The sequence below is a fragment of the Pseudophryne corroboree genome, chromosome 5, assembly GCF_028390025.1.
Source record: "Pseudophryne corroboree isolate aPseCor3 chromosome 5, aPseCor3.hap2, whole genome shotgun sequence".
In the NCBI taxonomy this organism is placed as follows: domain Eukaryota; kingdom Metazoa; phylum Chordata; class Amphibia; order Anura; family Myobatrachidae; genus Pseudophryne; species Pseudophryne corroboree.
Window position 1 is genome coordinate 416,691,342 of NC_086448.1, and position 18,649 is coordinate 416,709,990.

At 49.4% G+C, this 18,649-nt stretch overlaps 1 protein-coding gene across 3 annotated transcripts in view; it reads right to left on the reverse strand.

Moving 5' to 3' along the window:
• LOC134927810 (mediator of DNA damage checkpoint protein 1-like) overlaps positions 1 to 18,649 on the reverse strand; it is an 840,332-nt gene that overhangs the window by 315,970 nt on the left and 505,713 nt on the right. The gene's annotated exons all lie outside the window — the stretch shown is intronic.

The following is an 18,649-nucleotide window of genomic DNA, read 5'->3' on the forward strand; positions in this document are numbered from 1 at the left end:
GAGGGCGGCCGTATCAGGAGACGGTAACGCCACTTGCTTTGATAAGCGTGTGAGCGCCTTATCCACCCTAGGAGGTGTTTCCCAGCGCGCCCTAACCTCTGGCGGGAAAGGGTATAATGCCAATAACTTCTTTGAAATTAGCAGTTTTCTATCGGGGTAACCCACGCTTCATCACACACTTCATTCAGTTCCTCTGATTCAGGAAAAACTATCGGTAGTTTTTTCACACCCCACATAATACCCCTTTTTGTGGTACTTGCAGTATCAGAGATATGCAAAGCCTCCTTCATTGCCGTGATCATATAACGTGTGGCCCTACTGGAAAATACGTTTGTTTCTTCACCGTCGACACTGGATTCAGTGTCAGTGTCTGGGTCTGTGTCGACCGACTGAGGTAAAGGGCGTTTTACAGCCCCTGACGGTGTCTGAGACGCCTGGACAGGTACTAACTGGTTTGCCGGCTGTCTCATGTCGTCAACCGACTTTTGTAGCGTGCTGACACTATCCCGTAATTCCATAAACAAAGCCATCCATTCTGGTGTCGACTCCCTAGGGGGTGACATCACCATTACAGGCAATTGCTCCGCCTCCACGCCAACATCGTCCTCATACATGTCGACACACACGTACCGACACACAGCAGACACACAGGGAATGCTCTGATAGAAGACAGGACCCCACTAGCCCTTTGGGGAGACAGAGGGAGAGTTTGCCAGCACACACCCAAGCGCTATAAATATATATAGGGACAACCTTAATAAGTGTGTTCCCTTTATAGCAGCTCAAATATTATAAATATCGCCAATAAGTGCCCCCCCTCTCTGTTTTTACCCTGTTTCTGTAGTGCAGTGCAGGGGAGAGTCCTGGGAGCCTTCCTCGCAGCGGAGCTGGGCAGGAAAATGGCGCTGTGTGCTGAGGAGAATAGGCCCCGCCCCCTTTTCGGCGGGCTTCTTCTCCCGGTTTTTTTGGAACCTGGCAGGGGTTAAATACATCCATATAGCCCCAGGGGCTATATGTGATATATTTTAGCCAGAATAGGTATATTACATTGCTGCCCAGGGCGCCCCCCCCAGCGCCCTGCACCCTCAGTGACCGCTGGTGTGAAGTGTGCGGAGAGCAATGGCGCACAGCTGCAGTGCTGTGCGCTACCTCATGAAGACTGAGACGTCTTCTGCCGCCGGTTTCTGGACCTCTTCTCTATTCGGCATCTGCAAGGGGGTCGGCGGTGCGGCTCCGGTGACCCATCCAGGCTGTACCTGTGATCGTCCCTCTGGAGCTAGTGTCCAGTAGCCTAAGAAGCAAATCCATCCTGCACGCAGGTGAGTTCACTTCTTCTCCCCTAAGTCCCTCGTTGCAGTGAGCCTGTTGCCAGCAGGACTCACTGAAAATAAAAAACCTAACAAACTTTTTCTAAGCAGCTCTTTAGGAAAGCCACCTAGATTGCACCCTGCTCGGACGGGCACAAAAACCTAACTGAGGCTTGGAGGAGGGTCATAGGGGGAGGAGCCAGTACACACCACCTAGTGGTCAAACTTTTAAATTTTGTGCCCTGTCTCCTGCGGAGCCGCTATTCCCCATGGTCCTGACGGAGTCCCAGCATCCACTAGGACGTCAGAGAAATATATATATATATATATATATATATATAACACACACACACATATATATATTATATATATATATATATATATATATATATACACACATATATAGCCATAAAGTCTGTGGCAGGTACACATTACATCTAGCAGGCAGATGATGCAGCAGTGTGGTAGTCAGGTTTTAAGACTCTGTGATAGTGTAGGACCTGTATGAAGGTGGGGTACCTTGAATCGGTATACAGGCTTCCGTGCATTGGCCAATCCACCAACTAAACCCCCATCATTTATTTATTGAATTGTTGAGGATAAGTGAGTTTACTTTGGTGAGTGCTGGGTTCTCTGTTTGTATTTATTAGAGCGATGTGGTCATGGGCTACATGCACCCCGCCCTGTGAGTGGTAAGTACAGCTGTGTACCCCGCTTCTGTGGTGGAGAGTGCAGTGTTACATGCACCCCACCCTGTGAGTGGTAAGTGCATAGCTGTTCCCCGCTTCTGGTGCGGTGAGTGCTGTGGTTTTTACTCTGTGTGTATATGAAGGGGTTAATCTATGGTTAGCTCTTATTAACCGTGGCCACTAGCTTTCTCATGCACCCCTGTGTGGACTTTATTATCCTGAACCTGTCTCAGCTGTTTTTTAGCAATCATCTTTGAGCCAGTGCAATAGGTGACTAGTGTGCCTTTAAAAGCCATAAAGTCTGTGGCAGGTACACATTACATCTAGCAGGCAGATGATGCAGCAGTGTGGTAGTCAGGTTTTAAGACTCTGTGATAGTGTAGGACCTGTATGAAGGTGGGGTACCTTGAATCGGTATACAGGCTTCCGTGCATTGGCCAATCCACCAACTAAACCCCCATCATTTATTTATTGAATTGTTGAGGATAAGTGAGTTTACTTTGGTGAGTGCTGGGTTCTCTGTTTGTATTTATTAGAGCGATGTGGTCATGGGCTACATGCACCCCGCCCTGTGAGTGGTAAGTACAGCTGTGTACCCCGCTTCTGTGGTGGAGAGTGCAGTGTTACATGCACCCCACCCTGTGAGTGGTAAGTGCATAGCTGTTCCCCGCTTCTGGTGCGGTGAGTGCTGTGGTTTTTACTCTGTGTGTATATGAAGGGGTTAATCTATGGTTAGCTCTTATTAACCGTGGCCACTAGCTTTCTCATGCACCCCTGTGTGGACTTTATTATCCTGAACCTGTCTCAGCTGTTTTTTTAGCAATCATCTTTGAGCCAGTGCAATAGGTGACTAGTGTGCCTTTAAAAGCCATAAAGTCTGTGGCAGGTACACATTACATCTAGCAGGCAGATGATGCAGCAGTGTGGTAGTCAGGTTTTAAGACTCTGTGATAGTGTAGGACCTGTATGAAGGTGGGGTACCTTGAATCGGTATACAGGCTTCCGTGCATTGGCCAATCCACCAACTAAACCCCCATCATTTATTTATTGAATTGTTGAGGATAAGTGAGTTTACTTTGGTGAGTGCTGGGTTCTCTGTTTGTATTTATTAGAGCGATGTGGTCATGGGCTACATGCACCCCGCCCTGTGAGTGGTAAGTACAGCTGTGTACCCCGCTTCTGTGGTGGAGAGTGCAGTGTTACATGCACCCCACCCTGTGAGTGGTAAGTGCATAGCTGTTCCCCGCTTCTGGTGCGGTGAGTGCTGTGGTTTTTACTCTGTGTGTATATGAAGGGGTTAATCTATGGTTAGCTCTTATTAACCGTGGCCACTAGCTTTCTCATGCACCCCTGTGTGGACTTTATTATCCTGAACCTGTCTCAGCTGTTTTTTAGCAATCATCTTTGAGCCAGTGCAATAGGTGACTAGTGTGCCTTTAAAAGCCATAAAGTCTGTGGCAGGTACACATTACATCTAGCAGGCAGATGATGCAGCAGTGTGGTAGTCAGGTTTTAAGACTCTGTGATAGTGTAGGACCTGTATGAAGGTGGGGTACCTTGAATCGGTATACAGGCTTCCGTGCATTGGCCAATCCACCAACTAAACCCCCATCATTTATTTATTGAATTGTTGAGGATAAGTGAGTTTACTTTGGTGAGTGCTGGGTTCTCCGTTTGTATTTATTAGAGCGATGTGGTCATGGGCTACATGCACCCCGCCCTGTGAGTGGTAAGTACAGCTGTGTACCCCGCTTCTGTGGTGGAGAGTGCAGTGTTACATGCACCCCACCCTGTGAGTGGTAAGTGCATAGCTGTTCCCCGCTTCTGGTGCGGTGAGTGCTGTGGTTTTTACTCTGTGTGTATATGAAGGGGTTAATCTATGGTTAGCTCTTATTAACCGTGGCCACTAGCTTTCTCATGCACCCCTGTGTGGACTTTATTATCCTGAACCTGTCTCAGCTGTTTTTTAGCAATCATCTTTGAGCCAGTGCAATAGGTGACTAGTGTGCCTTTAAAAGCCATAAAGTCTGTGGCAGGTACACATTACATCTAGCAGGCAGATGATGCAGCAGTGTGGTAGTCAGGTTTTAAGACTCTGTGATAGTGTAGGACCTGTATGAAGGTGGGGTACCTTGAATCGGTATACAGGCTTCCGTGCATTGGCCAATCCACCAACTAAACCCCCATCATTTATTTATTGAATTGTTGAGGATAAGTGAGTTTACTTTGGTGAGTGCTGGGTTCTCTGTTTGTATTTATTAGAGCGATGTGGTCATGGGCTACATGCACCCCGCCCTGTGAGTGGTAAGTACAGCTGTGTACCCCGCTTCTGTGGTGGAGAGTGCAGTGTTACATGCACCCCACCCTGTGAGTGGTAAGTGCATAGCTGTTCCCCGCTTCTGGTGCGGTGAGTGCTGTGGTTTTTACTCTGTGTGTATATGAAGGGGTTAATCTATGGTTAGCTCTTATTAACCGTGGCCACTAGCTTTCTCATGCACCCCTGTGTGGACTTTATTATCCTGAACCTGTCTCAGCTGTTTTTTAGCAATCATCTTTGAGCCAGTGCAATAGGTGACTAGTGTGCCTTTAAAAGCCATAAAGTCTGTGGCAGGTACACATTACATCTAGCAGGCAGATGATGCAGCAGTGTGGTAGTCAGGTTTTAAGACTCTGTGATAGTGTAGGACCTGTATGAAGGTGGGGTACCTTGAATCGGTATACAGGCTTCCGTGCATTGGCCAATCCACCAACTAAACCCCCATCATTTATTTATTGAATTGTTGAGGATAAGTGAGTTTACTTTGGTGAGTGCTGGGTTCTCTGTTTGTATTTATTAGAGCGATGTGGTCATGGGCTACATGCACCCCGCCCTGTGAGTGGTAAGTACAGCTGTGTACCCCGCTTCTGTGGTGGAGAGTGCAGTGTTACATGCACCCCACCCTGTGAGTGGTAAGTGCATAGCTGTTCCCCGCTTCTGGTGCGGTGAGTGCTGTGGTTTTTACTCTGTGTGTATATGAAGGGGTTAATCTATGGTTAGCTCTTATTAACCGTGGCCACTAGCTTTCTCATGCACCCCTGTGTGGACTTTATTATCCTGAACCTGTCTCAGCTGTTTTTTAGCAATCATCTTTGAGCCAGTGCAATAGGTGACTAGTGTGCCTTTAAAAGCCATAAAGTCTGTGGCAGGTACACATTACATCTAGCAGGCAGATGATGCAGCAGTGTGGTAGTCAGGTTTTAAGACTCTGTGATAGTGTAGGACCTGTATGAAGGTGGGGTACCTTGAATCGGTATACAGGCTTCCGTGCATTGGCCAATCCACCAACTAAACCCCCATCATTTATTTATTGAATTGTTGAGGATAAGTGAGTTTACTTTGGTGAGTGCTGGGTTCTCTGTTTGTATATACACACATACATACATACATATACACACACACACACACAGCGCAGAGGAATCGGCACTCACCCCAGTTGGTGTATACACGAATCCCAACATGCGGCGGCACTCAGAGACTTTAGACAGCAGATAGTGGCAACACAAGTGTGTTTAATTCACCATTCCAAATCCATGGAATGGATTTGGATTGATGAATTAAACACACTTCCTTTGCTACTATCTGCTGTTTAAAATCTCTGGAGTGCCGAAGCATGCTGGGATTGTTATAATAGGATTTTAATTACCTACCGGTAAATCCTTTTCTCGTAGTTCGTAGAGGATGCCTGGGTCCATATTAGTACCATGGGGTATAGACGAGTCCACCAGGAGCCATTGGCACTTTAAGAGTTTAACAGTGTGGGCTGGCTCCTCCCTCTATGCCCCTCCTACCAGACTCAGTCTAGAAACTGTGCCCGAGGAGACAACGTACTTCGAGAGAAGGAATTACACAGATAGTGGCGAGATTCATACCAGCTCACACAACATACAAATCCTGCGAACATGCCGGAAAACTCAGGAACAGCTGAAACAGTAAACAAGGCAGAACTTACCTAGGAACCAGGTAGAACTGAGCTATAAAACCGATGCAGGAAACAAAGCGCTGGGTGGGCGCCCAGCAGCCTCTACGGACTACGAGAAAAGGATTTACCGGTAGGTAATTAAAATCCTATTTTCTCTTACGTCCTAGAGGATGCTGGGGTCCATATTAGTACCATGGGGATTTACCAAATCTCCCAGTACTGGAGGGAGAGCGCGGAGGCTCCTGCAAGACTGCTTGACCAAACTTGAGGTCATCAGCAGCCAAAGTATCGAACTGGTAAAACATAGCAAACGTGTTCGAACCAGATCAAGTAGCTGCTCGGCATGCTGTAAGGCCGAGACACCCCGGGAAGCCGCCCAGGAAGAACCCACCTTACGAGTAGAGTGGGCCTTTACCGACTTCGGACACGCCAATCCTACCGTAGAGTACGCATGCTGGATGGTGAACCTGATCCAGCGTGAAATAGACTGCTTAGAAGCAGCACACCCAATTTTCTTGGGATCATAGAGGACAAACAGAGAGTCAGTTTTTCTATGATGAGCAGTCCTCTTCAGCCCTCACAACATCCAAGGCTTTTAAAGCAATTGAGGAGTCAGTAGCCACTGGCACCACAATAGGTTGGTTGATATGGAAAGCCGCTACAACCTTAGGCAGGAACTGTGGACGAGTCCTAAGTTCCGCACTGTCTTCATGGAAGATCAGATAGGGACTTTTACAAGACAAAGCTCCCAATTACGACACACGTCGGGCAGAAGGAAAAGCCAACAAAGTGACCGCCTTCCACGTGAGAAACTTGATGTCAGCCTACAGAAGAGTCTCAAACCAAGCTGATTGCAGGAACTGCAACACCACATCAAGGTCCCAGGGTGCCATTGGCGCCACAAAGGGAGGTTGGATGTGCAGAACCCCTTTCAAAAAGGTCTGAACCTCATGGAGGACAGCCAGCTGTTTTTGAAAGAAAATGGACAAAGCAGAGATTTGGACCTTGATGGAGCCCAATCTCAGACCCATATCCACACACCTGCTTGCAGGAAGAGGAGAAAAAGTCCAAGTTGGAACTCCACCACAGGAAATTACTTGGATTCACACCAAGAAACGTACTTCTTCCAAATACGGTGGTAAATGTTTACCACGGTTTACCCCTTTCCGAGCCTGAATCAGGGTAGGAATAACCGCACTCGGGTTACCCTTCCGAGCTAAGATCTGGCGTTCAACCGCCATGCCATGTCTTGATAGGCGAACGGCCCCTGCAGTAGCAGATCCTCCCGAAGAGGTAAGGGCCTTGGATCCTCCAGCAGAAGATCCAGCAAATCTGCATACCAAGCCCTAATGGCCAGTCTGGAGCAATGAGGATTGCCAGAACCTTTGTTCTTCTTACCAGCTGAAGAACCTTTGGTATCAGAGGAAGTGGAGGGAACACAAACACTAACGTGAACACCCAATGTTACCAGTGCGTCCACCGCCACTGCCTGAGGGTCTCTCGGCCTGGAACAGTACGTCCACAGCTTCTTGTTGAGGCGGGAGGCCATCATATCTATGTGAGGAACCCCCCACCAACCGGTTACCTCCTCGAACACCTCCGGGTGGGGGCCCCACTCTCCTGGATGGAGATCGTGTCTGCTGAGGAAGTCTGCTTCCCAGTTGTCTACTCCCGGAATGAAGATTGCTGACATCGCCACCGCGTGCCTTTCAGCCCAGAGGAGAATTCTTGACACCTCTGACATTGCAGCCCTGCTCTTGGTTCCGCGTTGTCGGTTTATGTAGGCCACTGTGGTCACGTTGTCCGACTGTACCTGCACAGTTCGATCCTGTAGAAGGTGTGCTGCTTGCAGAAGGCCGTTGTATATGGCCCTTAGCTCCAGGATGTTTATTGGGAGAACGGATTCTTGATTCGACCACCTTCCTTGGAAGGTTTCCCCCTGCTCCCCAACCTCTTAGACTTAAATCTGTGGTTATAAGGATCCAGTTCTGAACTCCGAACTTTCGGCCTTCCAAAAGGTGTGGTAGTTGTAGTCACCAGAGGAGCGAAATCCTGGCTTTGGGAGACAGATGTATCCTCTGGTGCATGTATAGGCGAGACCCCGACCACTGGTCCAAGAGATCCAGCTGAAAGGGTCGAGCATGAAACCTTCCGTATTGCAGAGCCTTGAAGGAGGCAACCATCTTCCCCAGAAGGCGGATGCACTGATAAACCGATACCCGAGTAGGTTTTAAGACATCCCGGACCATTGATTGAATCACCAATGCTTTCTTCATCGGCAGAAAAACCCTCTGCACTTCCGTGTATTGGATCATCCCCAGATAAGACGGTCTCCTTGTCGGCTCCATATGAGACTTTGGAAGATTCAGGATCCAAACGTGCTCCTTGAGCAGCTGTTTCGTGAGCGCAATGGATCGTAACAACCTCTCTCTGGACGCTGCCTTGATCAGGAGATCGTCTAGATACGGGATTATGCTCGCTCCCTGCTTGCGGAGGAGAACTATAATTTCTGCCATCACCTTGGTGAAGATCGGCGGTGCTGTGGAGAGGCCAAACGGCAGCGCCTGAAACTGATAGTGATCGTCCAACAGTGCAAATCTGAGATATGCCTGATGCAGCAACCAAATGGGAATGTGGAGGTATGCATCCGTGATGTCCAGAAACACCAGGAACTCTCCCTCCTTCAGTCCTGAGATGACAGCTCTCAGAGATTCCATCTTGAATTTGAACTCCCTGAGATACGGGTTCAAAGACTAAGTTTAGAATTGGCTGTACCGAACCATCCGGTTTCGGTATCATGAAAAGGGTCGAATAATAACCTTTGCTCACTGCTGAGGCGGAACTGGAACAATGTCCTCTGACACCACCAATTTTCGGATGGCCTCCAAAAGAATTGTTCTGTATGCCGGCAGAGCTGGCAAGCCTGACTTAAACAAATGGTGAGGTGAGGTATTTTGAAACTCCAGTTTGTACCCCCTGGACACAATATCCAGCACCCAGGGGTCCAGGCCAGACGACACCCAGACGTGGCCGAAACGCCGGAGTCTCGCCCCCACCTGACCTTCCTCCAGGCCTAACTATCCACCATCATGCAGAGGACTTGGGGGTATCAGAAGCAGGCTTCTGCGTTTGGGAACCTGCCGGAGCAGGTTTCTTTCCTTTGGCACGACCACCTCTGTAGAAGGTGTTCGAAGGCTTGTTCTTTCTAGGCCTCGCGGGCCGAAAGGACTGTGACGTGGCTGGTGTAAAAGGCTTCTTCGTAGCCGCTGCAGCTGAGGGGAGAAAAGGATACTTACCCGCGGTAGCCGTGGCAATCCACGCATCCAGCGCCTCCCCAAAGAGAGCCGGACCTGTATAGGGTAGGGCCTCCACACTTTTTCTGAATTCCGCGTCCGCAGACCATTGGCGTAGCCAGAGACCCCTGCGAGCCGAGACGGACATGGAGGAGATCCCCACAGCCATGGTACCCAGGTCCTTCATGGAATCTGCCAGGAACCCTGCAGAATCCTGAATATTATGTAAAAATAAATCAAGGTCACCTTTATCCAGCAAAGTCGATTCCTCCTGCAGAGTGATTGACCAGCTGGCAATAGCTTTTGCAATCCAAGCACAGGCTATAGTAAGCCGTAATACAGCCCCTGAAGCCGTGTAAATGGATTTTAGGGTAGCATACACCTTGCGATCTGCCGGGTCCTTCAACGCGGTAGACCCTGGGACTGGCAGCACCACCTGTTTGGACAGCCTAGAGACAGAGGCGTCAACTATCGACGGGGACTCCCATTTTGTTCTATCTTCCTCTGGGAAGAGAAAAGCAACAAAGACCCTCTTAGGGATCTGGAATGTCTTCTCCGGAGTTTCCTAGGCTTTTATCAAAGATATAATTTAATTCTTTGGATGCCGGGAGTGTGAGGGGGTCTTCCTACTGTCTGTGAAAAAGGCCTCCTCCACCTGCTCAGGAGCTGTGTCAGAAATGTGCAACACATCCCTTACAGCTTCAATCATCAACTGCACCCCCTTAGCAAGTGAGGCTGTTCCCATCAACACATCCCCGTCACAGTCTGCAGTCTCAGAATCGGTGTCCGTGTCATCCTGCAGAAGTTTGGCAAATAAGTATGAGAATATACCGCAGGGGACCCCGAGGAAACAGTATCAGACCATACAACAATAGAGGATTGCAGGACCTGAGTGGCATGCTCAGTCCTAGCAACCCTATCAGAAATCTGAGAAATAGTTCCCCTCAGAGAGACTAACCATTCTGGCTCTCTAGCTGGGATCTGCGCTACAACAGTGCAATCCTGATTACATGGTATGCAGTCTTCCTGGGAAGATAAATCCTCCGCAGCATATGAAACAGTGTCCCTAGACATGTTTGCACATACACACCAAATACCCCACAAAAACACAGGGTACTGGGTAGACAGAGTATCCCCCACAAGAATGGCAGAGAGAGACAGAGATTGGAGTCAACCCACACACAGCGCTATTAAAGGTATAGGGAGACCCTAAACCAGCGCTGACTGTGTCCCTTAATAGATGACACAGTCTTTACACAGCCTCCCCTCCCTTCTACAACCCCCTGTACCGTACAGATAGCTGGAGTTGCTCTGGAGGGACCTGTTCATCCACTGGCAGTGAGCTGCAGGCAGGAAAATGGCGCTGAACGCTGCTGGGTCTGCTCTGAGAAGCTCCGCCCCCTTAATGACGCTGTCTTCCCGCTCTTAGTAGATTATACTGGCCTGAGGATTTTGTGCTGGCTTGCATCCGCAGACCCCGACAGGCTTGTTTAGGTCAGTATAGGGTCAGGTGCTGACTCAGGGCGCCCCTCAAAGCGCCGCACCGCAGTACCGCTGAGCTGTCCAGGAGCGCGGTTAATACCGCACTCCTACCCTTAAGCCGCCCTCTTCACACTGACCTCCCGCTTGTAAGGGGGGACAGTGACTCACTCGCCACACTTCAGCTCAGCAAGGGGGTGGCAGCTGGCTGCCGGGGTGAGCGTTCCCCTGTGGCGGGGCGCAGTCTGTCCCCTCTGGAGCTCAATGTCCAGTCAGCGGAGTCAGTGGGTCAGACCCTGCAGGGTGGACACTGCTCCCCCCCCCTCAATCCCTCCATGCAGGCAGGCTGTTGCCAGCAGCCTCCTGTAAAAAAACAAAAACTCTAACTAAAACCTTTCCAGGAAAGCTCTGTAGAGCTCCCCTAGCTGTGACCGGCTCCTCCGGCACATTTTCGAAACTGAGGCTGGTAGGAGGGGCAAAGAGGGACGAGCCAGCCCACACTCTTAAACTCTTAAAGTGCCAATGGCTCCTGGTGGACCCGTCTATACCACATGGTACTAATATGGACCCCAGCATCTTCTAGGACGTAAGAGAAAAAAAATAAGATTTTACTCACCGGTAAATCTATTTCTCGTAGTCCGTAGTGGATGCTGGGAACTCCGTAAGGACCATGGGGAATAGCGGCTCCACAGGAGACTGGGCACAACTAAAGAAAGCTTTAGGACTACCTGGTGTGCACTGGCTCCTCCCTCTATGACCCTCCTCCAGACCTCAGTTAGGATACTGTGCCCGGAAGAGCTGACACAATAAGGAAAGGATTTGGAATCCCGGGTAAGACTCATACCAGCCACACCAATCACACCGTATAACTCGTGATACTATACCCAGTTAACAGTATGAAATATAACTGAGCCTCTCAACAGATGGCTCAACAATAACCCTTTAGTTAAACAATAACTATATACAAGTATTGCAGACAATCCGCACTTGGGACGGGCGCCCAGCATCCACTACGGACTACGAGAAATAGATTTACCGGTGAGTAAAATCTTGTTTTCTCTAACGTTCTAAGTGGATGCTGGGAACTCCGTAAGGACCATGGGGATTATACCAAAGCTCCCAAACGGGCGGGAGAGTGCGGATGACTCTGCAGCACCGAATGAGCGAACTCTAGGTCCTCCTCAGCCAGGGTATCAAACTTGTAGAATTTAGCAAATGTGCTTGACCCCGACCAAGTAGCTGCTCGGCAAAGTTGTAAAGCCGAGACCCCTCGGGCAGCCGCCCAAGAAGAGCCCACCTTCCTCGTGGAATGGGCTTTTACAGATTTAGGATGCGGCAGTCCCGCCGCAGAATGTGCAAGTTGAATCGTGCTACAGATCCAGCGAGCAATAGTCTGCTTTGAAGCAGGCGCACCCAACTTGTTGGGTGCATGCAGGATAAATAGCGAGTCAGTCTTTCTGACTCCAGCTGTCCTGTAAACATAGATTTTTAGGGCCCGGACTACGTCCAGCAACTTGGAATCCTCCAAGTCACGAGTAGCCGCAGGCACCACAATAGGCTGGTTCAAATGAAAAGCTGAAACCACCTTTGGGAGAATTTGGGAACGAGTCCTCAATTCCGCCCTATCCTTATGAAAAATCAGATAAGGGCATTTGCATGACAAAGCCGCCAATTCTGATACACGCCTGGCCGAAGCCAAGGCCAACAACATGACCACTTTCCACGTGAGATACTTCAATTCCACGGTTTTAAGTGGCTCAAACCAATGTGACTTTAGGAAATCCAACACCACGTTGAGATCCCAAGGTGCCACTGGAGGCACAAAAGGGGGATGAATATGCAGCACTCCCTTAACAAAAGTCTGAACTTCAGGTAGTGAAGCCAGTTCTCTCTGGAAGAAAATCGATAGAGCCGAAATCTGGACCTTAATGGAACCCAATTTTAGGCCCATAGTCACCCCTGACTGTAGGAAGTGCAGAAAACGGCCCAGCTGAAATTCCTCCTTTGGGGCCTTCCTGGCCTCACACCACGCAACATATTTTCGCCAAATGCGGTGATAATGGTTTGCGGTCACTTCTTTCCTAGCTTTAATCAGCGTAAGAATGACATCCTCCGGAATACCCTTTTCCTTCAGGATCCGGTGTTCAACCGCCATGCCGTCAAACGCAGCCGCGGTAAGTCTTGGAACAGACAGGGCCCCTGCTGCAGCAGGTCCTGTCTGAGCGGCAGAGGCCATGAGTCCTCTGAGATCATTTCTTGAAGTTCCGGGTACCAAGCTCTTCTTGGCCAATCCGGAACAATGAGTATAGTTCTTACTCCTCTTCTCCTTATTATCCTCAGTACCTTTGGAATGAGAGGAAGAGGAGGGAACACATAAACCGACCGGTACACCCACGGTGTCACTAGAGCGTCCACAGCTATCGCCTGAGGGTCTCTTGACCTGGCGCAATATCTTTCTAGCTTTTTGTTTAGGCGGGACGCCATCATGTCCACCTGTGGCCTTTCCCAACGGTTTACAATCAGTTGGAAGACTTCTGGATGAAGTCCCCACTCTCCCGGGTGGAGGTCGTGCCTGCTGAGGAAGTCTGCTTCCCAGTTGTCCACTCCCGGAATGAACACTGCTGACAGTGCTAACACATGATTTTCCGCCCATCGGAGAATCCTTGTGGCTTCTGCCATCGCCTTCCTGCTTCTTGTGCCGCCCTGTCGGTTTACATGGGCGACTGCCGTGATGTTGTCTGACTGGATCAGTACCGGCTGGTTTTGAAGCAGGGGTTTTGCCTGACTTAGGGCATTGAAAATGGCCCTCAGTTCCAGAATATTTATGTGTAAGGAAGTCTCCTGACTTGACCATAGTCATTGGAAGTTTCTTCCCTGTGTGACTGCCCCCCAGCCTCGAAGGCTGGCATCCGTGGTCACCAGGACCCAGTCCTGTATGCCGAATCTGCGGCCCTCTTGAAGATGAGCACTTTGCAGCCACCACAGCAGAGACACCCTGGTCCTTGGAGACAGGGTTATCAGCCGATGCATCTGAAGATGCGATCCGGACCACTTGTCCAACAGGTCCCACTGAAAGGTTCTTGCATGGAACCTGCCGAATGGACTTGCTTCGTAGGAAGCTACCATTTTTCCCAGGACTCACGTGCAGTGATGCACCGACACCCGTTTTGGTTTTAGGAGGCCTCTGACTAGAGATGACAGCTCCTTGGCCTTCTCCTCCGGGAGAAACACTTTTTTCTGTTCTGTGTCCAGAACCATCCCCAGGAACAGTAGACGTGTCGTAGGGACCAGCTGTGACTTTGGAATATTTAGAATCTAGCCGTGCTGTTGTAGCACCTCCCGAGATAGTGCTACCCCGACCAACAACTGCTCCCTGGACCTCGCCTTTATCAGGAGATCGTCCAAGTACGGGATAATTAAAACTCCCTTTTTTCGAAGGAGTATCATCATTTCGGCCATTACCTTGGTAAATACCCTCGGATCCGTGGATAGACCAAACAGCAACGTCTGGAATTGGTAATGACAATCCTGTACCACAAATCTGAGGTACTCCTGGTGAGGATGGTAAATGGGGACATGCAGGTAAGCATCCTTGATGTCCAGTGATACCATGTAATCCCCCTCGTCCAGGCTTGCAATAACCGCCCTGAGCGATTCCATCTTGAACTTGAATTTTTTTATATATGTGTTAAAGGATTTAAAATTTAAAATGGGTCTCACCGAACCGTCCGGTTTCGGTACCACAAACATTGTGGAATAGTAACCCCTTCCTTGTTGAAGTAGGGGCACCTTTACTATCACTTGTTGTGAATACAGCTTGTGAATTGCCTGTAACACTGCCTCCCTGCCTGAGGGAGTGGTTGGCAAGGCAGATTTGAGGAAACGGCGGGGGGGAGACGTCTCGAATTCCAGCTTGTACCCCTGAGATACTACTTGAAGGATCCAGGGATCCACCCGTGAGCGAGCCCACTGATTGCTGAAATATTTGAGACGGGCCCCCACCGTACCTGGCTCCGCCTGTGAAGCCCCAGCGTCATGCTGTGGACTTAGAGGAAGCGGGGGAAGACTTTTGCTCCTGGGAACTGGCTGTATGCTGCAGCTTCTTTCCCCTACCTCTGCCTCTGGGCAGAAAGGACGCGCCTTTAACCCGCTTGCCCCTATTGGGCCGAAAGGACTGTACCTGATAATACGGTGCTTTCTTTGGTTGTGAGGGAACATGGGGTAAAAATGTAGACTTCCCAGCTGTCGCTGTGGAAACGAGGTCCGAGAGACCATCCCCGAACAACTCCTCACCCTTATAAGGCAGAACTTCCATGTGTCGTTTAGAATCTGCATCTCCTGTCCACTGCCGAGTCCATAACCCTCTCCTGGCAGAAATGGACATTGCACTAATTTTGGATGCCAGCCGGCAAATATCCCTCTGTGCATCCCTCATATATAAAAGTGCGTCTTTTATATGCTCTACGTTTAGCAATATAGTGTCCCTGTCTAGGGTATCTATATTTTCTGACAGGGAATCTGACCACGCAGCAGCAGCACTGCACATCCAGGCTGAAGCAATAGCCGGTCTCAGTATAACACCTGTGTGTATATATATATATAGATTTCAGGATAGCCTCCTGCTTTCTATCAGCAGATTCCTTCAGGGCGGCCGTATCCGGAGACGGTAGTGCCACCTTCTTTGACAAGCGTGTGAGCGCTTTATCCACCCTAGGGGATGTTTCCCAGCGTGACCTATCCTCTGGCGGGAAAGGGTACGCCATTAGTAACCTCTTAGAAATTACCAGCTTTTTATCAGGGGAAGCCCACGCTTCTTCACACACTTCATTTAACTCTTCAGATGGAGGAAAAGCTACTGGTAGTTTTTTCTCTCCAAACATAATACCCTTTTTTGTGGTACCGGGGGTAACATCAGAAATGTGCAACACATTTTTCATTGCCTCAATCATGTAACGTGTGGCCCTATTGGAAGTTACATTAGTCTCATCGTCGTCGACACTGGAGTCAGTATCCGTGTCGACATCTGTGTCTGTCATCTGAGGTAGCGGGCGTTTTAGAGCCCCTGATGACTTTTGAGACGCCTGGGCAGGCACAGGCTGAGAAGCCGGCTGTCCCACATTAGGTATGTCGTCAAACCTTTTATGCAAGGAGTCGACACTGTCGCGTAATTTCTTCCACAGCACCATCGACTCAGGTGTCGACCCCGCAGGGGGTGACATCACGTTTACAGGCATTTGCTCCGCCTCCACATAAGCCTCCTCATCAAACATGTCGACACAGCCGTACCGACACACCGCAAACACACAGGGAATGCTCTGACAGAGGACAGGACCCCACAAAGCCCTTTGGGGAGACAGAGAGAGAGTATGCCAGCACACACCAGAGCGCTATATAACACTGGGATCCCACTATCAATGAGTGTTTTCCCTTATAGCTGCTTTTTTATACATCATATATATATATCTATACTGCGCCTAAATTTAGTGCCCCCCCTCTCTTTTTTACCCTTCTGTAGTGTTCAGACTGCAGGGGAGAGCCAGGGAGCTTCCTTCCAGCGGAGCTGTGAGGGAAAAATGGCGCCAGTGTGCTGAGGGAGATGGCCCCGCCCCTTTTTCGGCAGACTTTCTCCCGCTTTTTCTGGAATACTGGCAGGGGTAATTTTACATCTATATAGCCTCTAGGACTATATATGATGTAGATTTGCCAGCCAAGGTGTCATATATTGCCCTCAGAGCGCCCCCCCCCCAGCGCCCTGCACCCATCAGTGACCGGAGTGTGAGGTGTACATAAGGAGCAATAGCGCACAGCTGCAGTGCTGTGCGCTACCTTGGTGAAGACCGAAGTCTTCTGCCGCCGATTTTCCGGACCTCTTTGTTGCTTCTGGCTCTGTAAGGGGGACGGCGGCGCGGCTCCGGGAACGAACACCAAGGTCGGGTCCTGCGGTCGATCCCTCTGGAGCTAATGGTGTCTAGTAGCCTAAGAAGCCCAAACTACCACCTGTTAGGTAGGTTCGCTTCTTCTCCCCTTAGTCCCTCGCTGCAGTGAGTCTGTTGCCAGCAGATCTCACTGTAAAATAAAAAACCTAAATATACTTTCTTTCTAGGAGCTCAGGAGAGCCCCTAGTGTGCATCCAGCTCAGCCGGGCACAAGATTCTAACTGAAGTCTGGAGGAGGGTCATAGTGGGAGGAGCCAGTGCACACCAGTTAGACCTAAAGCTTTCTTTATAGTTGTGCCCAGTCTCCTGCGGAGCCGCTATTCCCCATGGTCCTTACGGAGTCCCAGCATCCACTTAGGACGTTAGAGAAAATAGATTTCATTGCAGTAATCAACTCAGATATGTCCACTGAGCTGAGACCTCCTTCCTCATCCTCATATGCAGAATAATGAGTCTTCGTCCTCTGATGAATCCCCATCTGAAACATCTGCAGACTGTGAAGATGTTGTTTCGAGTCTAAATGACTTACTTACCACTGGCTTTTCAGCCTGTTTCTGTTGAGAGGTTCCTGCTTCCCCTGCTGGAAATGATAAACCGCAGGTGGAATGCTGCACATAAGGGTTACTAGTGTGACCTATCGCTGGTACAGAAGTTGGAATTATCCGCTCAGCTATACTGGATAATGTCTGTGCAAAAATAGCCCATGGGGATCAACTTGCACCTGTGTCTGCCTTGAATTTTTCAAGAGACCTTGGTGAAAGCTAAAACAGTTTGCACACAACCCATTCTGAACCAGATCCTGAGAGGTTAACCCAGCTTTACATGACAAATATATGAGTGTCGGTGCTGATATGAGTGTATTTTCCTCACTTTTGTCGCTTTTAGACATAATAAATAATCAGACACTTTCACAGTGTAATACACAATTTGTGACTGTAATCTCTTTAAGATGTGTTAAAGTGACATACAATCCGACCCTACCCTGCTTAGCACCAGCACTGAGGATCGGAGTAAACAGAGAAAACTGACAGAATTTATAGCAGAGTCAGCAATCACACTAGCAGTCAGTCGCAGGTTATACATTAGCATAATAAGCAATATGAGCAGCACATACTCAACTACAGATACAGTTCAAGTATGCAGGAGAAACATATTACTGCATTACTTTATAAAAAAGTTTTAACCGTATTCATACGCATAGCGAAAGAAACCACAGTAATATTATGCACTTATCCAACTATTCGTACTCCAAGTTAGCTAGAGACTTAGTGCTGTATAGCCTGTACTCAGGAGTGGGATACAGGGAGACTTACCCCGCTTCCAGGATCGATCAATACGTTTGCGAACGCTGAGTGGATTCAGACGCTATAAGTGTACACTGCCGCTCCGTGAACCTATAGTGAACACAGGCGCCCAAGTGAACACTGACGCACCAGTCACACAGCCACCTATGCTGCGACTGGGTCCCTTAGTACACAGCGTCATGGTCAGAAGCGGGAATTTAGATCATGGCGGGAAACTGGTCATGAACCGGGAGTAGGGGTGACCAGCGGAGCATCTGACTCCCCACTGCTGACATCAACCATAGGGATCGCGGCCTCATGCTACCCCTGGAGCCTATGATCCCTAAGGCCTAGTGCTGGTGCACTCTTGGTGGCAGCCGCGTCAGCAACGGTTTGGTAGTCTCCCTCCAAACAGTACGGCTGTGTCCGTGTTCCCCATCTAAGCGGAACCGATGCCTTACCATCCCTCTGTGCTCCGGCCACAGCCTGGTAACGTCTGCTGGACCTGCTAGTTTTATCCGACACAGCCGCCCGCCGAAACAGCACTGTACTCGTGGGTAAGCGTTGTCGCGCGCGGTGGGGAGTTGTTGGAGCGACTCTTTCTAAGGTACGTATAAGACGCTGTTTAGAAAGATCACTCAGAAAAAATAGTAAAAGACCATAAAAATAAAATAAAAAAGCTTATGGATGCTAAAAACCAGCA